The 19,322-nt window shown below is 36.2% G+C and overlaps 1 non-coding gene across 1 annotated transcript; it reads right to left on the bottom strand.

Moving 5' to 3' along the window:
• Positions 1 to 1,445: 1,445 nt before the first annotated feature.
• LOC145580544 (small nucleolar RNA R71) lies at positions 1,446 to 1,552 on the bottom strand. The gene has a single exon (XR_014099563.1). It is a non-coding gene; the product is annotated as a small nucleolar RNA R71 (small nucleolar RNA).
• Between the last annotated feature and the right edge of the window lie 17,770 nt (positions 1,553 to 19,322).

The raw sequence follows: 19,322 nt of genomic DNA, 5'->3' as shown, positions 1-19,322 counted from the left end.
TTAATTGCTTTAATCTCCATGAATTGTGAGTAGTATAATTTTCTAGGGTTTGGGTAAAACCCTTAATGTAGTCACCAATTACTTGTTACATGTGTTAATTTGGTAATTTTTGGGTGTTAATTAATTGAGATTAAGTGGTTTAATCACTTAGTTCTTGTATATGGCCATTGCTAGAACTATTATCCAAGCTTCTCAACGAAGGATCAAGAGATGAACTTGAGTTAGCTCCCTTATGCTTAATGGACTTGAAATGCCATGAGAATAGGAATTTCCAGTAAAGGGAATGTTTTTATCATCGTGATTATGCTTTATTAATTGTTTTATGTTTTGTAACCACAAGAGTAGGTTGTATTCATGATTCAAGTAATCCCTCTAGCTTGAGAGAGTAGTTGGGTGCTTTAGATGACTTCCCCTATATTATCCCCTTAATTTACCATTGCTTGCTACATGCTATTTGTGATTTGTGATGAAGTTGAGTGATATATCTCGAGCCCTAGAATCCTCTAAATATTGTTAATCTCCCCTTAGCCTTAGTTGATTTGAATTAGTTCATGTTACATAAAACCAAACCAATATCGATTTCATTTAGCTTATTTAAACGGTAGTAACTCGGTGGTTGATTCAACGCCTCTCTTGGATTCGACCCTTTCTTACCCTTGCTATTAGCTAGTGAGACCAAGATAGGATTTTATCTTTGGTAGGCTCGACGACGGCCTATCAAATTTTGGCGCCGTTTGCTGGGGAGGCAAAGTCACATTGAATGTATTATCGTTGAATGAGACTAAGTGTGTGTATTTGTATCATAATTTTTCTTATTTATTTTTGCTTAATTGTGTTTTTAACTTGTGATAGTCATTGCTAACGTTTTCTTAGCTTTGTTTGACTTTACATGACACGAAAGAGTAAGCAATCACCGCTTATTCCCGTTTTTTTAGAGTTGAACAAGACCTTAAGGAACGTAAGGAGACTCTTGCAAGGTACTCACGAATTCTCCATTGTCTATTCGGATTCCGACTCGGAAGAGGTTCTCGGGGACAACGAAGAAGATAACATGGGAAATAAACGATCCTCCTCCTCCTCAACCGTTGCTTCAAGATTATGACCACCCCAACACATTCCAACTACGGAGTGGCATACGTCTCCTCACTACGAATGCAAATAATTTTGAGCTTTCACCTCAACTCATCCGTATGATTCAAAGTGATCAATTTGGAGGTAAATCTCATGAGTGTCCTTTTGCTCATTTGGACAACTTTCTCGAGTTGTGCACAACCATCAAGCAAAACAACATTACGGAAGAGTTCATCCGTATGCACATATTTCAATTCTCCCTCCGTGACAAAGCAAAACATTGGTTGAGAACGGTTGAAGAGGGATCATTGAGTACTTGGGATGAAGTCACTAGAGCTTTCCTTAGAAAGTATTGTCCTCCGGAAAAGACTGCCGAACTTAGAAGAAAGATCACCAATTTCAATGAAGATATTGATGAAACGTTGAGTGAAGGTTGGGAGCGTTTCAAGGATTACACTAGGAAATGCCCACACCATGGTTTCACATCATGGATCATTGTTCAAACCTTATATGACGGTCTCACTCCTATTTCAAGGGCCAACCTTGATTCCGGGGCCGGTGGTAGCCTTAAAAAGCTATCAGTGGGTGATGCATACAAAATAATTGAAGAAGTGGCAAAACACTATGCATTTGGAGGTGATCGAAGGCAACCTCAAGCAAAGAAGGGCAGAATCCACGATCTTAGTGCAATAGACCTTATTACATCAAAGTTTGATATGCTAGCTCACAAGCTAGATCAAGCCACCCTTACACCTCCAAGATCTTCTTCACAAGTCATGTCTTGTGAGACTTGTGGAGGAAATGATCACTTGTCCTCCTATTGCAACTCAACAAACCAAGAACAAGCGGCGGCCATTGGGAAAAGAAATGATCAATACTCCAAACCCTACAATCAAAGTTGGAAACCCAAAAAAAACACGGGATGGAAGCAACAAAACCAAGCCCCCCCTCAAAACCAATGCAACCAACCCCATCCTCAAAACCAACAAGCTCCATACCGTCACCCTAACCAAAGGGATCAAAACCAACAAAGACAACAATATAACCAACCCACTCCTTCTCCTCCACCTACTCGAAAGACTAGCCTTGAATTCGTGCTTGAAACTTTCATGACACAACAAGTAAGAAACAATGCGGATATGACCGCAAACATCTAACAACTCCAAGCGCACAACAAGATAATTGAGAATCAATTAGCTCAAATTGCGTAACAAGTTGGAAGTTCATCCTCCAATCCTAGTGGTCACTTCCCAAGCTCAACGGTTGTGAACCCAAAGGAGTAAGCTAAGGCCATTACTTTAAGATCGGGGAGAGGTTATGAAGGGCCGGTTATGACTGAAGAGGAGCCACAAAAGAGAGATGAGGGAGTTGTGGTGAGAGATGAGGATGATTTTGAGAATGAAATAGTTGATGTTGAGAAAAAAGAGCAACAAAAGAGTGATGAGGGAGCCACAAAGAAAAATGAGGGAGATGAGGAAAGAATAGAAAAGCCCCCCATGAAAGTATACAAGCCTCCCATTCCATTTCCTCACAGGATAGTAGAGAAGAAGTTGAATGAGAAGTTTTCAAAATTTCTTGAAGTCATGAGAGGACTTCAAGTGAATATCCCCTTTCTTCATGCTATGTCACAAATGCCTACCTATGCAAAATTTTTGAAGGATCTTCTATCCAACAAGAGTAGGCTTGAGGAGAGTACAACCATCTCCCTTCCTAAGGAGGTGGGTGCAATCATTCAAAACAAGCTTCCTCAAAAGCTTTGTGACCCCGGTAGCTATGCAATACCGGTGAAGATTGGAGATTTGGAAGCTATGAATGCTTTGTGTGATCTTGGGGAAAGTGTGAGCTTGATGCCCTATTCTATTGCAAAGAGTTTGAATGTTGGAGACTTAAAGCCAACAAGAATGTCCTTACAATTGGCCGACCGCACGGTTACGCTACCTTTGGGAATTCTTGAATATGTACTGGTTCAAGTTGGAAGAGTATTTGTGCCATGTGATTTCGTGGTGATGGAGATGGAAGAAGACACAAGGGTACCCCTCATTTTGGGGAGACCATTTTTGAACACCGCGGGTGTAGTAATTGATATGAAAGAAGGAAGATTGACATTGAATGTGGGAGATGAGAAAATTTCATTTTCATTCTCACAAACGTTGAAAAAACCATTGTTTGATGAAGTTCATAGAATTGACACATTGGAAAGGGAGTTAGAAGAGTTCCAAGAACGTTTGTTTGAAGGAGATCCTCTACAAGCTATCCTAACGGGAGGCTTAGTTGAGGAAGGTGAAGAAGCAAGGGGGTATGTGTCGTATCCATTTTTTGACTAATTAAAAGTAGAAGTCAAAATCACACGTAAGTCGATAATTTGACTAAAAAAGAAATTATAGTCGCCACTCTATTTTTGCCCGAATAGAGACGGTCTTTTTGTTTATGATCGTTTTCAAATAGAAAACGACATTGAATCCATTAGGTGAGGCACTATATAAGTATGGTCTTAGGAAAATTAGAGATCTAGGTACGGCGTATAAGTTAGGAAGATCGAACGTTTGGAACTCGTCTCTTCCTCTGTTCTAACAAACAGGCTCTTACTAGTACGTTGTTAATTGGTTATGGTTATTCACATACTTTTCCTTAAACTAATGCATAAAAACACGAAAGTTTCCACATTTCAATTACAATCAAAAATTTAAAGTAAAAGTGAAATAAACTTTACGATATATGGTGGGTTTGAGCATTAAAGTTGCCCTACGTACCGTTCATTGTGGGATTTAAATCCACTCCCGGATCAAAACCCTACGTAGTTCTTATGAACATCCATTTATACATGGTCAAAAATTTCATACGAGGTTTCAAGAAGGTTTACTTTTTTTTTTGGGAGGGGTGGTCGATCCGTATAGGGTCATTTGAATGAGGCTGAGCAATCTTGATTTTAGGATGGAGATCAATTTATCAAGGTTGAGGAAGCCACTAGAATCAGCGACTCCATAGAATTTTCTTTGGGGAGAATGATTTTTGTTTGTAAAATGAGTCTCAATTAACTACTTTATTTAGAGTTGACCAACTTCCAAAAAGAGATTTCATGGGCTTATTTAAGTGTGCTAAAAAGGGCATTTTATTTGGTATGAATCGAGAAGAATATAAATGAAATGTATTTGGATTGTATGAAATTGACTTATGCAAAATGGACATTCCGATATAGCTTAAATCTAAATGATAGGTAGTGAATTGGAAACCTTAATCATGTTAGATTACGTAAGCGATCTATTAGAAATAATAAAACTTTAAAAGTATAATTCTCTGTGGCAAATAGATCATCTTGTAACCTGTCATGATTGAATATTCAATTTTACCCTCTTATTTAAATGTAATCCATAAACCATAACTCGAAAGATTTATTTTATTAATAAAATGATACAAGCATGCAAAGCCATGTTTACTTAATTAAAAGTTAGTTGTCTCTTTATTAAGAAATGCATAAGGAAATTTTGCTCTTCCGAATGGTGATGGAATTAAAACTTAAACAAAATTTCTTTAAAAAGTGTAAGGCCTTCTATTCCAAAATAAATAAATTATTTATAATGCTCCTTACATATAGCCATAGGATTTGGAGAAGACTAAAAAAAAGTTAGTCTTAAAGTGATCATATGTGTCTCTTTATTATATGAGATTAATGAGTAATTCATAGCTTTCTCAAATGACTTAATTTAAAATATTTTAAGAAAAAAATTACCAGAGGTATATATAATAGGGTGACACAAATTATATAATAATGTTCATTCTTTTCTTCCTTAAAGTTCTTAAGGGTTTAAAGTTTTTCTAATTTTTCGGACGCCATAACTCATGTTATAACGGTTATATTTGAGCATTTGATAGGTATTTAGAAAGGTCTACAAGTCTTCTATAACATATCAAAAATTGGAATTCATCTAACGGTTGAATTAAGAGATAATGAATTTTCTTAAAATCACTCCAGTTTGGGACGTTCATGGGGAATTGGGTGATAATGGTCAAAGTACTTCGAAATTGGCATGATCCTTTTAATGGTATGTTAAGGACAAACATTTAGATGCTCTTTAGTAAATTCTCCCTTTTTAGAATTCATTTGATGTGCCAAATAAAAAAGGTATTCTTGGTTGGGAAAAACAACCTCAAAACAGTTTAATATTTTAATACCTTGTTTTGTAAAAATCATAGTAAATAGAGTATTCATCCTATGAGAACGTGTGACCCCAATTTAGAAAGATTAAAGAATCTAATTTCTAAGTAGTCAATTCAAATTTTATTATTAAAACAAGATATTGGTCGAAATTGGAAAATGGACAGACCTATAGTAAGAAATTTGTGGTGTTACTAAGCCTTAATGTCTGATTTTTTATGGATTGATTAAAATTTATTTTTAGAAAATTCCAAATCTCATACACTCCTAGATACATAAGCTTACTGTGAAAATTTTATTTCTTAATTTTATTATGAAAAACGATTTTTTTATATAATAAAAAATAAAGTGGTCGAGAATGGTATTTTGCTAGAATTCCATCATTCATTCTTTAGAGCTTCCTTATGCATTTTGTACAATTATCATTGCTTCCATTTCCTACTCTACATAATGATGATACATACAAGGGAAAAAAAATCAAACAAATCATGTATACTCACTCTCAAACTCGCTTGCGGTCGGTCAAATTCTATTTGGTTTTCAAATTAGGAAACCGGCACGTATAGTGCCCTAGGAGGTTATGGAACACACAAAAGTAGAAAAGTTAGTAAATGTATGTAAAAAATAATATGAAATCATAAATAAAAAGAAAAAAATATTACCTTTGACTTTGGATAGCTATCTTGAGGAATTAGTAAACGTAGTGTCAAAATGATCGATTTAATTTGAGGCTAAGTCATTCTACTATATTTTTTTTTATATTTTTTTCTTTTACTGAAAATAAAAATTTTTGAGTACTTTTTATTTTTATTTTTATATTATATATATATATATATATATATATATATATATATATATATATATATATATATATATATATATATATATATATAATTATAGTGCCGAAATAATTTAGAGTTCTTTTATGAGTTTTCTTTTTTAGCAGTTCTCTTTGATCCCCCTCTTTTTGTGAAGAGTGGGTGGTATATATATAGGAGCAAATGGGAGCTAAAATACAAAATACAAAGAATATAATTCTTATACGAAATAAATACGTACGAATACAAGAGTTAGATAGAAATTGTAACCAAAATTCGTCTTAATGAGGTAGAGGACAAATAGAATTAGCCTACAACTTCATGCAAAAATTAATTACTAATTAGATTGAACAAAATGACAAAATTATTAATGACTAAAAATAATTAAAAGTACTAATATAATTTCAATACAATTGCTAATTGGTACTACTTTTCTTTGAAGAGTGTACTTACTCTTCGTATTTCAAACTTACCATAGCAAAATAAGACTATTACAAACCCGCTTATCAGAAAATAAGAAGGAGAAAAAATTTGTTTGCCATTGATTGTGGATAGTCATATCACCTTACTCTTTGGGAAGAAACACAGCTCAGTGATATAACGTATTGTCATATCACACCATTTTCTGATTTTCGTTGCTAAATTACAACCATGGCTTACCATTTTCTTTTTCTGTAGGGATTTGACATATCAAATGAGTGGTAAGGGCAGAGGTATCTTTGCTTAGAGCCACTCTTTCACTGTCAAACATTGTCGTCATTGCAATAACCAGGAAGAGAAATAGCATGCATACTTACACTTGTTATTTCTGAGTGTATGGAACAGAGAAAAGATGAGTCGTTGTATAGCTGTAATGGTGTTTTGGTGAGGATTTGAAAGGAAGGAAGAAGATGAAAAACGGAGTAGTAGTATTACGTTATTAACCAAGTGAAATTAGTGGAACTAAAACAAGTTATAATTAAGGAAGTTAAACAAAAATAAAAAAAATAAAATGCAAAGGGGGAGCCGTGACTTATTGCAATTACCAATTACCATGCATGCATTACATGCATGTTTTGTTTCTTAGTGATTGTCATTTTATTATTATTTTATTATTTTTACTTAAGCCGTGACTTTTACTCTTTGTTAGCACATTTTCATGCACATTTCAATGCATCTTTGTTTATTAGTCATTGTTTCTTAGACATTTCATGCACACTTTTAAATTCTTTTTTTTTTATTATTATGTATTAAAAGGTGATTGAAAATATTAGAATAATAATAACAATAGGATACATAAAATCAGTAGTGCTAAACTTTATCCGGGGTTAGAAAGTGATACTATGGAAACGGTCATGATTTTAAAATTGTGTAGATTAAAGGGTCAATATTTGATACTCTCGACCAGGATATGTCAAACGGAATAAATGTTACATACGCCAGTGGTAATAACATTGTTTTTATTTCATTTTTAAAAGATAACATCATTACTATTATTAGACTAGACGATTACACGATTGGGATATGATAAAAATACAGATAATATTTACTCCCTTTAAAAAGGGAGATTTCCCTTATTCGAAATCACCATTCACCCCTTTATCTACCCAAAAATACACCCCTTACCTTTTCATCTTCGGTTTCCATGGCTCCCGGCAACCAAAACCGTCAAGCTCCATCTCCATTCGACGAGCATTTTCGAGTGCTAAATTTATATTTAGCTTTGATTATGGCGTTAATAATGCTACTAATGGCATTGATTTTCATAATCATGAATAAATGACGACTTGGAGTTTCCAGCACGGAGTGTACAAGGTTCGAGTTGTGCTTCAAATTAACCTCGTGTTTTGTTCATAAATTAGGGTTTTGTATACTCCAAAATTATAAATAAACAGTACTTGAATTTGTCTCTTATGTCTAATTATTGCGGTTGTCGTTAGCAAAATTAAATTTGTTATTAGAATTATGAAATTACAAAAAATTTATGAGTTAATTGAAAGTAAAAAAAAAAAAGGAAAATAGGGAATCAAAATTTGGTGTCTACAGTATGATCTTTTATTCAACCAACCTTTAGTCCACAATGAAATGAAATTGGAAGTGCTTAATGTGGAAGTAAAAGAGGAGAGGACTACGCCTCCTCATAAGGTTGAACTTAAACCCTTTCCCCCTCTTACTTAAGTACGCTTTCTTGATGATAGTGAGAGTTATCCCGTTATTGTCAATGCTAAGCTCGATGATATCTCCCTTGAGAAACTCCTAGTTGTTTTAAGGGAGTATAGAGCTATCATTGGGTACAAAATTGATGACATTAAGGGGATAAGTCCCACCATTTGCATGCACAAGATTTCACTTGATGATGATCATGCTTCCTCGATTGAGAACCAAAGGAGGCTTAATCCAAAAATGAAGGAAGTAGTGAAAAAAGAAGATTTAAAACTTCTTAAAGCGGGCATAATCTACCCTATCTTCGATAGTAACTGGGTTAGCCCGGTTCAAGTTGTGCCAAAAAAAGGAGGCATGACCATCATAAAAAATGATAAGGGTGAGACCATTTCTACGAGGTCGGTCCCCCGGTGGAGAATGTGCATTGATTATTGAAAATTGAATAAATCCACCCGGAAAGATCACTTCCCACTCTCCTTCATTGATCAAATATTGGAAAGACTAGCATCACATAGTCATTATTGCTTCTTGGATGGAATTCGGGATTCTTCCAAATCCCAATCCAACCTGAGGACCAAAAAAAGACTACATTCACATGCCCTTTTGGCACCTTTTCTTATCGAAGGATGCCATTTGGACTTTGTAATGCACCTTCCACATTTCAAAGGTGTATGATGTCTGTCTTTTCCGACATGCTTGAATCATCAATTAAAGTATTCATGGATGACTTTTCAGTTTTTGGTTCATCTTTTGACATTTGTGTCTTGAATTTGATTAAAGTGTTAAAAAGATGTCAAGAGGTAAACTTAGTTTTGAATTGGGAAAAATGTCATTTCATGGTATGTAGAGGAAGGCATTGTTCTTGATCATCTAATTTCTAGTAGGGGCATTGAAGTAGATCGTGCCAAAATTGAGGTAATTGAGCGCCTCCCACCCCCTACAAATGTGAAGGGGATAAGGAGCTTTCTTGGTCATGCGGGTTTTTACCGCCGGTTCATAAAGGATTTTTCAAAAATCGCAAAGCCGCTCACTCAATTGTTGGTAAAGGATGCCCCTTTGTGTTTACTAATGATTGTTTGCTAGCATTTGATAGGTTGAAGGAGGCATTGATTTCGGCTCCTATAATCCAACCCCCTAATTGGGAGCTTCCTTTCGAGCTCATGTGTGATGCTTCGGATTTTTCCATTGGGTCCGTTCTTGGACAAAGGAAAGACAAGAAGCTCCATGCTATCTACTACTCTAGCAAAACATTGGATGAATCACAAAGAAATTACACAACCACGGAAAAGGAGTTTCTAGCCATCGTTCATGCAATTGAGAAGTTTAGGTCCTACTTATTGTTGGGATCTAAAGTCATAGTCTTCACCAACCATTAGGCCTTGAAGTACCTCTTGTCCAAGAAGGAACCAAAGCCAAGATTGATACGGTGGGTCTTGCTCTTACAAGACTATGACATTGAGATTAGAGACAAGAAAGGTGCCGAAAATGTTGTGGCCGATCATCTTTCACGGTTGCCTATCTTTGTAGGTGATCTTGATAACTTGCCAATCGATGATTCATTTTCGGATGATCAAATATTTGCTATTCTTCAAGCACCGGCACCATGGTTTGTGGACATTGCAAACTATTTATCTTGCTCTATTCTTCCTCGCGACCTCTCCTATCAACAAAAAAGGAAGTTTCTACATGATGTTCGCCAATACTTTTGGGACAACCCCTTGCTCTTCAAACAAGGTGTTGATGGCCTTTTTAGAAGGTGTGTCCCGGATGATGAAATTGAAGACGTTATCACAATGTGCCACTCCTCACCTTGTGGAGGGCATATGAGTGCTAACAAAACTTTGGCGAAAATCTTGCAATGTGGTTTTTATTGGCCTACAATGTTCAAAAATGTGTGGGGTGAAGTGAAAGCTTGTGACCGGTGTCAAAGAATCGATAATATTTCAAGAAGAAGTGAAATTCCTTTGAACAACATCCTTGAGTTAGAGATTTTTGATGTATGGGGCATAGATTTTATGGGGCCTTTCCCGACCTCTTTTGGGAATAAGTTCATTCTTGTGGCCATCAATTATGTGTCAAAGTGGGTAGAAGCGGTTGCATCTCCTACTAATGATGCTAAGGCGGTGGTCAAGCTTTTTAAAAGAGTAATTTTCCAAAGGTTCGGGGTGCCGCGTGCCGTCATTAGTGATGGAGGTTCATATTTAACAAAACACTCCTTTCAAGCTCTCCTTGAGAAGTACGGTGTGAGGCACAAGGTGTCATTGGCTTACCACCCACAAACAAGTGGTCAAGCCGAGATTTCAAATCGAGAGGTAAAAATGATCCTAGAGAAGACGGTGGATAGGTCTAGAAAAGATTGGTCTACGAAACATGATGATGCTCTATTGGCCTACCGCACCGCATTCAAAACTCCCATTGGCACCACACCATACAAGCTTGTTCATGGGAAGTCATGCCATTTTCCGGTAGAACTTGAGCATCGCGCTCATTGGACTATCAAAACATTGATTTCGACCTTCAAAGTGCCGGTTAAAAGAGGTTGCTTGACCTCCATGCCTTGGAAGAATTAAGATTAGATGCATATGAGAGTGCACGGATCTACAAAGAGAAGACCAAGGCTTGGCATGACAAGGATATCAACAAAAGGGAATTTAAAGAAGGTGACAAGGTCCTACTATTAAATTCCCGGTTGAAGTTATATCCGGGTAAGCTTAAGTCAAGATGGAGTTGACCTTTTACCATTAAGAAGGTGTTTCCATATGGTGCAATTGAAATCTCAAATGACAATGGTGAACCGTTTAAAGTGAATGGCCAAAGGCTTAAGGCATAATTTGACGGTTTTGTGCATGAAGAAGCCAAGGTTGTTCACCTTGATGAGTTTGATGTTCCTTACTCTCATTGACCCTGCAATGTCGTCAAGCTAGTGATGTTAAAAGAGCGCTTCCAGGAGGCAACCCGAGTTTCTCAACCTTTCTCTCATAAACTATTATTTCCTTTCCATCATTTTTATTATTACTAACTTTTCTCTTAATATCTTTTTTTAGGAATTGATGAATAGGAAGTAAGAAAAATATCCTTGGAAGTGAAGTAGTAGCTATAATAATAATAATAATAATAATAATAATAATAATAATAATAATAATAATAATAATAATAATAATAACGATAATAGTGATAATAATAATTTTATTATTATTATTATTATTATGCCTTATTGTTATTTTCCAAAAAAAAAAGAAAAAAATTCCGTACAACATCAGGTCTGCATGGCAGGGTCAGGAAGAAGATTAAGCTTGGAAATTCAAAGATCGGCACGGACGTGCCAACTCAAGCACGTCCGTGCACCCTGAGGCAGAAGCAGCCTCCAATCTGTCTGAGGCTGCACGTCCGTGCCGGTTGCTGCACGTCCGTGCAGCCCCAGAAACCCGAACAACTGCACGGTTTAATACAAAAAAATAGAGATTTTCTCATAATCTCTCTTTCTCACTCCATGAATTCTTCTCTTTCTCTCTCTAAACTCCTCCTTCCTCCTTCATACTACCACTTAAATCCCCTCAAACACCCAAATTCTCACTCAAATTCAACAAATTTCTCAAAAATCTTCACTCCATTTCAACAAATTCACAAACAACGACTCCATTCTCCTTCTTTAAACCCAAAAATCACCTAATTTCTCAAACCCTAACATAAAAAAAAATCAAATTAGGGGTTTTCTTTGGGATTGAAAATTGAAGCAATTGGTTAAAGGAAGGCATTCAAGCAAGCATAAGGAAGGTTAGAAAGGTTCATTTGCAGGTTTTACACCTACGATAGACTCGGTATAATAGTTCGTCTCCCTTACTACTTGCTAGCTTAAGTTCATGGTTGTTTGTGTATGAATTTTCTTGAAAAGTTGTTCTTATTGCTCATGAGTGAATGATTGTTGGTATTTTTCAAGCATTATTGAATTTAAAAGTATTATGGTGTGTTATGAGAATTGAATTTTTGTAAGTTTGGAATTAAGGAGTTGATTTTTGTGAATGAAGAACATGCTTGTTTAAGTGAATTGTTGTGTTGGTTTGTTTGATAATAGTGCATGAAAATAATGTTGAAATTGTTGTGAATTGCATTATTGAGGTAGTCTTGGTTGTTTGGTGATTTGCTTGCCTTGTTTTAGGTGGTGGACTTAGAGCTTGGCTTGATTGTGTGGTGCTTGTTGGTGTTGTGTGAGCCTTAATTTGTCAGCTTAGTGGACCTAGTACTTTTTGAGTGGTTGTGTGGTGATTTCCTTGCCTTGGTTTGTTTGATTGCATTGCATAAAGACCAACCATGTCTCGAAGAAACCGACCTAGAAACACCAATGCTAGGTACGCAACCCATCGCCTCCTCCCCCCGTTGATCCACCACAAGTGGACATAATGGGAATAATCTTTAATGAATTAACCTTTTCGAATAATTTCCTTAGAAATAGTAGGAGGCGAATTAGGCCCACCAAATTCTACAATGATGAGGTAGCCAATGAATTAGGGGTAGGGGACGATGTGAGGATGTTGTTTGAGGGTGCCGGCCTAGGTTCTTGGTTTAGGATTGCATACCCCAACTTACAAGAGACTAACCCTCGAGTTCCTTTCTACCCTCTCCGTGCTTCGAGACAAAAATAGAACCCCCCCGCCGCATTACCTTCCAATCATGAATACCCAACATAACATGACCATAAGGAGGGTAAACCAAGCCTTTGGGTGGCCCACGACCGGAACCATAGGACCAAGGATAGGTACCCTCGTAATTATAATGCGGGTGAATTTTGGAGAAAGATCACGGGCCTTTTTTAGTACAACCCTAGGACCGATAAGGCCACAGCCATTATCCACCCCGGTTTTAGGCTTTCTCAGCGGACTACAACAACCACGACGTTTGCTAGGGGTGATAGCTCGGGGGTAGTGTCCATAAGGGAGCTTTACTTCCTTTGGAACTTGAGTGAGGGGAGCACGGCCTTATATGTAGGGTCTTGGCTAGTTGACCACCTTGAGGATGTTGCCGCAGGGTCCGGTAACATCACCATAGGTGGCATGATCACTATTATTGCTGCTTCTCTTAATCTTAATTTTGTAGATGAGGAGGTTTGTCCAGGACCGACGCAGCTTGACATGCAATCGTTGAGGACCATAAGATGGGTCATGGACGCAGAAGGGACACATCCTTACTTGTGGTATGTGAGTGGGCGACCTTATGCCTACCTTCCCGATCCAGAGAAAACATACATTACCGACGAGAGCAACTAGGTCTTTGAGAGGGACCTCCCTTGGCTTCCCGGTGAAGAGGAAGAAGAGCAAGAGCAACCACAACAACAACAACAACAACAACAACAAGAACAACAACAACAACAATTCCAACAACACCAATTCTATCAACAACAACAACATGAGCACCAACAAGGGTACCAAGAGGGGTACCAAGGCCAAGGTGTGGGTGAGGGCAACCCACACCTTTCATTCGAGCAACAAATACAATTAATGAACGCCGGTTTCACCCGTATGAGCACCAAGTTCGAGACTATGAGAAAGTATCACGAGGAAATGAGGACCTCATATGACAATATGAGGACAATCTTTGAAGGTCTAAGATCGGAATTGGGTGAATTCCGAAACGTCTACCGGCATTTGTACCCCGGTGGCTCAAGCTCCCAAGGCGGCCTGAGCCAATGAGTTAGTAGTATTTCTTCCCTCCTCTTTGTGCTTATATTGTTTTAACATTGGGGACAATGTTTATGATAGCTTGGGGGGAGTCATTGGTTCATATGTTGGTTCATGTATGTTCTTGTGTTGATGGTGTTGAATTTGCATGTTGTTTGTTCGTTTCCCCTAACATCCAAATCTCTTGAATCCAAATTTGCTCCCTTTGAAATCCAATACCCTAAATCCAAATCTCTTATTTTGTGAATACTTATCTTCTATCCTTATTTAGATGTATAGTTATGCTTTATTTTTATGCTTAGCTTAGCTTAACTTTGTAATTATTCTTGCATTCTAGTAACTAAAAAAAAATGAAATGAAAAAATTAGCCCAAGGATGAGACTCAAATGACGATGCTTATATGTTCTGCTTGCTTGACTCTTGAGAAATGAGTAAAAGTTCTTTTAGATGGGTGTGTGCAAGATTTGGGGTCATTTAGAGGCCTATTAATCTTAATTGCATTAGAGCATATGAAATGAAAACTGATGAATGCTCAATTGCACGTCTAGCATAGGATATTGTCAAGCTTGCCCAAACTAGGATATGTTTGAATCGAATTGCGGTCCCTTGTGCCCTTGATGTGTCTCCCCTCCTCCCCAAAATGAAACTCTATTAGGGAATTGGTTCTATTTGTATTTTGTGTAATAAGTGGCATAATAAGCCACATGTTTCGAATAAAAGAAAGAGCCGCTCACAGTTAAAAGAGGCGAGGGGAGAATAAAACAAGAACATACATGAACCAACATATGAACCAATGACTCCCCCCAAGCTTGACAAGTATTAAAACATAAAACAAGTATTAAAGTATAATCACGATGACAAAAACATTCCCTAGACTGGAAATTCCTATTCCCATGGCATTTCAAGTCAATTAAGCATAAGGGAGCTAACTCAAGTTCATCTCTCGATCGTTCGTTGAGAAAGCTTGGATAATAGTTCTAACAATGGCCACATACAAGAACTAAGCAATTAAACCACTTAAGCTCAACTAATTAACACCCAACAATTACCAAATTACCACATGCAACAAGTAATTGGTGACTACATTGAGGGTTTTACCCAAACCCTAGAAAATTAGACTACTCACAATCATGGAGATTAAAGCAATTAAGAATTTCAAGCTACTCATGAACAAGATTTAAACTAAAGATTAAGCTAATTAACAATCTAAGCATACAAGAATTAAGCAAATAATCAACAATTATAGCAATTAAAATGGAAGAGAAGAGTAAGAAATGTTACTAGAAGCTTCAACCTTGAGTAACAATGGTGGAACTTGTCTTCTACAATGATTGAGATTGAAATTTCCAAACTAATCATTAAGATCTAACTAATGATTTGAGAGTTTTTGTCTTTCTAAGATTACAAACTAAGAGAAAAGCTCTAAAAACTTGGAAGGCCGTACAAATGAGCTAAGGAGAGTATTTATATGACCCCCAAATAAAAAGGACGGAGAAAACAAGAGTCGGGCTTGTCTGCAGGTCTGCACGGACGTGCCACCTAGTGCATGGCCGTGCGGAGCAAGGAAGAAAGTCTAATTTGGCCCGGGCAAGTCGCACGGACGTGCAGCCTTCTGCACGGCCGTGCTTGGGGTCATGCACGGACATGCTGAATTCTTGCACGTCCGTGCAAGCTCTGGCAGAAAGATATTGCTTGCTGGAACACCCCTACATAGACGTGCAGGATGTGGCACGGCCGTGCAGGGTCTCTTAGGCTCTTTTCTTCACCTTTTCTTCGGTTTTGCTCCTTTGTCTCGGCTTCTAACCTCGGTTTATCATCCATATGCTTCAAATGGTTGTCTTTAGACCTAAAAACTCAAAAAAAAAAACACTAACAACTCATGAAGCAAAGGATACACAAAAATTGCACGATAATAGAGTAAAAGTGAACCAAAACACCAATTTATCAAGTAAACAAGGTTCAAAATCGCCCTAAAATCATATCGAATAACAAGTTATCACTTGGCACTCATAGGAAGTGGGAATACACATATACGATTAGAGACAAAGAAAGTAGAGAGCCACCAACAAGTTTTTAAGAAACTTGTAAACTGTTCACGGATCATTAAAAGACAACCACGAATACGGGAAAATGAAAGGGAAGAATGATTGATCTGTGAAGGTTATACCCCATTCATAATCCATGAGATTACTAACTCCATATGTTTCGGAACCACGAAAGGAGGATCGTGGATGATGGTACAAAGTTAGTCATGGAGTCACATTCGCCCGTACTGGCCTCTACTCGATTCTTATTGTGAAAAGTATTCCGATCCATGCGATCTAAAAGGCATGCAAACAAATATTCAATTTGCTCCAAACTATAATTATGCTAAATTGGTTGAATATTAATGCACATATAATTCTAAAATATCATGATCACTTGATTAAACAACAAGATTAAAAAGGAACCTAAAATGGTTGTCCAGATTTTCTTATAGCGTGATTTTCAATTACATATTCCCTTTAAACACGCAATATGGTGATCATAACAATAATAAAATCAACATTAATATTGGAGGCAATTTAACAATAAATTGTTAGTCAAATCAAATCATAATAATAAACCTAATCATGATACTAGCAATAAAAATAATAAAAAGAGTAATTAAGTGATTAATTACTCACTTTCCGCGTTTCCTTGAATTGCTACATCATGAATAAATTGTTAGTAACTTCATGAATAAATTGTTAGTAACTTCAATAAATAATATAAATCAAATTGAAATTGAATTAAATAAAAAGAGAGTTGATTTGGTCCAAACCCTCAATCAATTTTACCTTTCACGCCTTGGTTTAATGATGGAACCTTGGGTCAAGTATGGACTCCTTGGAGTGCTTAGGAGAAGTATTGTGGTATAGAAGAGAGAATGATTTTTAGTGTATAAGAAAGGAAGAGAGAATGATTTTTTATAATCAAGCTTGTTGATGATTAAAAAAGGGGTGACATGACCTCTATTTATAAAGAAAAAAGAAGGGTCGAAGAATCAAGAAAAGATCCGAATTCGAATCGGAATAAAACTCTTGTGATAGGCAGCCGTTTTTGCGATTTTTGTTTTTATCATATCTTTTGATCCAGAAATTAGAATAAGATAAATAATATGTCGTTGGAAAGATCTTGAAGTCTACTTTCTAACCCACTTAGAATCAGATTAAAATCGTTTATAGAATAAAAGATATGGCCGAAATAGTTTTTTGGGTAGAGTTTCGTATTTCTTTTATATCTTTTCGTTATAGCTCTGAATTAATATTATAATATATCATCGAAAATATAATTTCAAGGCATATCCAACCATATAAGATTTGGATAAAAACTATGAGGCACAAAAATCATATCTGACTATCTTTGAACGTCTTTCAATTCGAATAGAATTAAGACTTTCAAAAAGAGGAGTTTTATTCAATTTCAAACTCTTTAATCTTATCTTTTCAAAAAGGATAATTAAGATCTTTTAGAAACTTATAGAAGTTTCTAATTAATCCTAATTGGTTTAGGAATGGGATTAAAGCCTTTGGACTCAGTTGAGTATTTTTGCCATAACTTATTTGTTATAACTCGAATTTGGCTTTATAATATATCTTTGGAAAGCTCTTTTCAAACCCCATCCAACTATTCAATCATTGGACCCAGATTATGGACAAAAATAAACTGGTCTAAACATTTTTATAAAGAGGACACGAAATGAATGATTTTAAGGGACATGAAATGAATTATTTTGGATTTAAAGGCATAAAAAGAGGAAAATAATTTATGGTTTGGGGAAACGGGCTAGGAATTGGGTTGATTTATGAAATGTATTGGGATTGAATATGGATTTAAGCACTCCAAATATTAAATACTCAACTCGATCAATAATGGCGGTGAAAGGTTGTTCATCATCGAGTTTGGTTTTGGGGAGACATTTTTAGGTGTCTACAACAAGGCTAAAGCTATGATATTTGTAGGGAATATTTCAAACATCAACTTTGAGCCCCACTATAATCATGCATTTAAGCATGGTGGCATCCAAAGGGAAAGATACTAGAGATAAAAGAGTCACCAACAAGTTTTAGGAACTTGTAAAAAGGTGTGAAGGTTACACCCCATTCTCGATCACAGAGATCGCTAACTTCATAGTGGTCCGGAACCATGACTGCATATTCGGGGATGATGGTACGAATCCAACCTAAAAGAGATTGAACCCGCCCTAAATCGGCCTCTACTTAATTCTTATGACATTTATGTGCGTTTTTCGATCAACATACATTCAATAAATTAATCCTAAGCATATTTAATCTACGTTGGTTGAGTATTAATCCACAAATAATAAATCTATTATTGGAGATCACTTGAATTAAATTCATATTAGCCTAAATTCAAATTATTAATTATCTTATTAGGCGTGATTTCAAGTACAAATTTCCTTTAACGTGCAAAAAGGGCGTGATCAAGTAATAACAATAAATCATGAATAATCAAGAAATGTATAGTAATTGACACAACAATTATCATCATCATAATAAAACAGCTCGCATCGCGAAATGATGGTTATATCGCGTCGCGATACTACCATCGCCCAGCGATGCTTTTAGAAGATAGGATTCGTACGTAATCCATCTTCCAATCAAATTGGTTTAGACGAATTTCCATACTTCTCCTTATTTTATCAGAATTAAATCTATTAAAAACAAATGTTTTATCCGATATAAAATTCTTAATTCTTATCTTTTCAAAAACAGGATAAACTAGAACCTTCTAGGAGACTCTAGAAGCTAATAATAAATCTTAATGGATTTAGGAATCAAAACAACCTTCTAGATAATTTTAGAAACTTGTGATAAATCCAAATGGGTTTAGGAATGAGGTTAAGGTTAATGGACCCTCCACATGATCATTAGGTTGTAGGTAAGGCTCGGTTTGGGTTGAGTTTAGTATTTTGGCCATAACTTTTTGTTATAAGTCAGATTTGGGATTATAATACATCGTTGTAAAGCTCTTTTCAAGCCCCATCCAACTACACAATAATTGGATCCAGATTATGGACCAAAATAAACTGGTTGGAACGATTTTATAAAAAATACATGAAAATGAATGATTTTAAAGACACGAAATGAATTATTATGGATTAAAATATTTAAAAAAAGGTTAGAAAAGGAGAATTTCACGAGACTCTTCAAATCTTCACCTAACTCGATAATTAAAGACGTGAAAGATACTCATCAATGGGTTTGGTTTTTGGTGAGACACAATCAGTTGTCTACAATATTCCTTCGCCATCACCTTCATGAAGACCTTAAGACTGAGTACTTGACTATTAAAGACGCACAAGTCCTTTGGAGTAATCTAAAGGAAGGTATGACCACAAAAAACTGTGATATTACCGAAAGCTCGTTATGATTGGTTGTAACATTACAAGAGTTAAAGTCTGTAAGTGAATACAACTCAGCC

Source organism: Chenopodium album, chromosome 14, assembly GCF_948465745.1.
Source record: "Chenopodium album chromosome 14, dcCheAlbu1.1, whole genome shotgun sequence".
In the NCBI taxonomy this organism is placed as follows: Eukaryota; Viridiplantae; Streptophyta; class Magnoliopsida; order Caryophyllales; family Amaranthaceae; genus Chenopodium; species Chenopodium album.
This window is presented reverse-complemented; position numbering and strand designations above follow the sequence as displayed.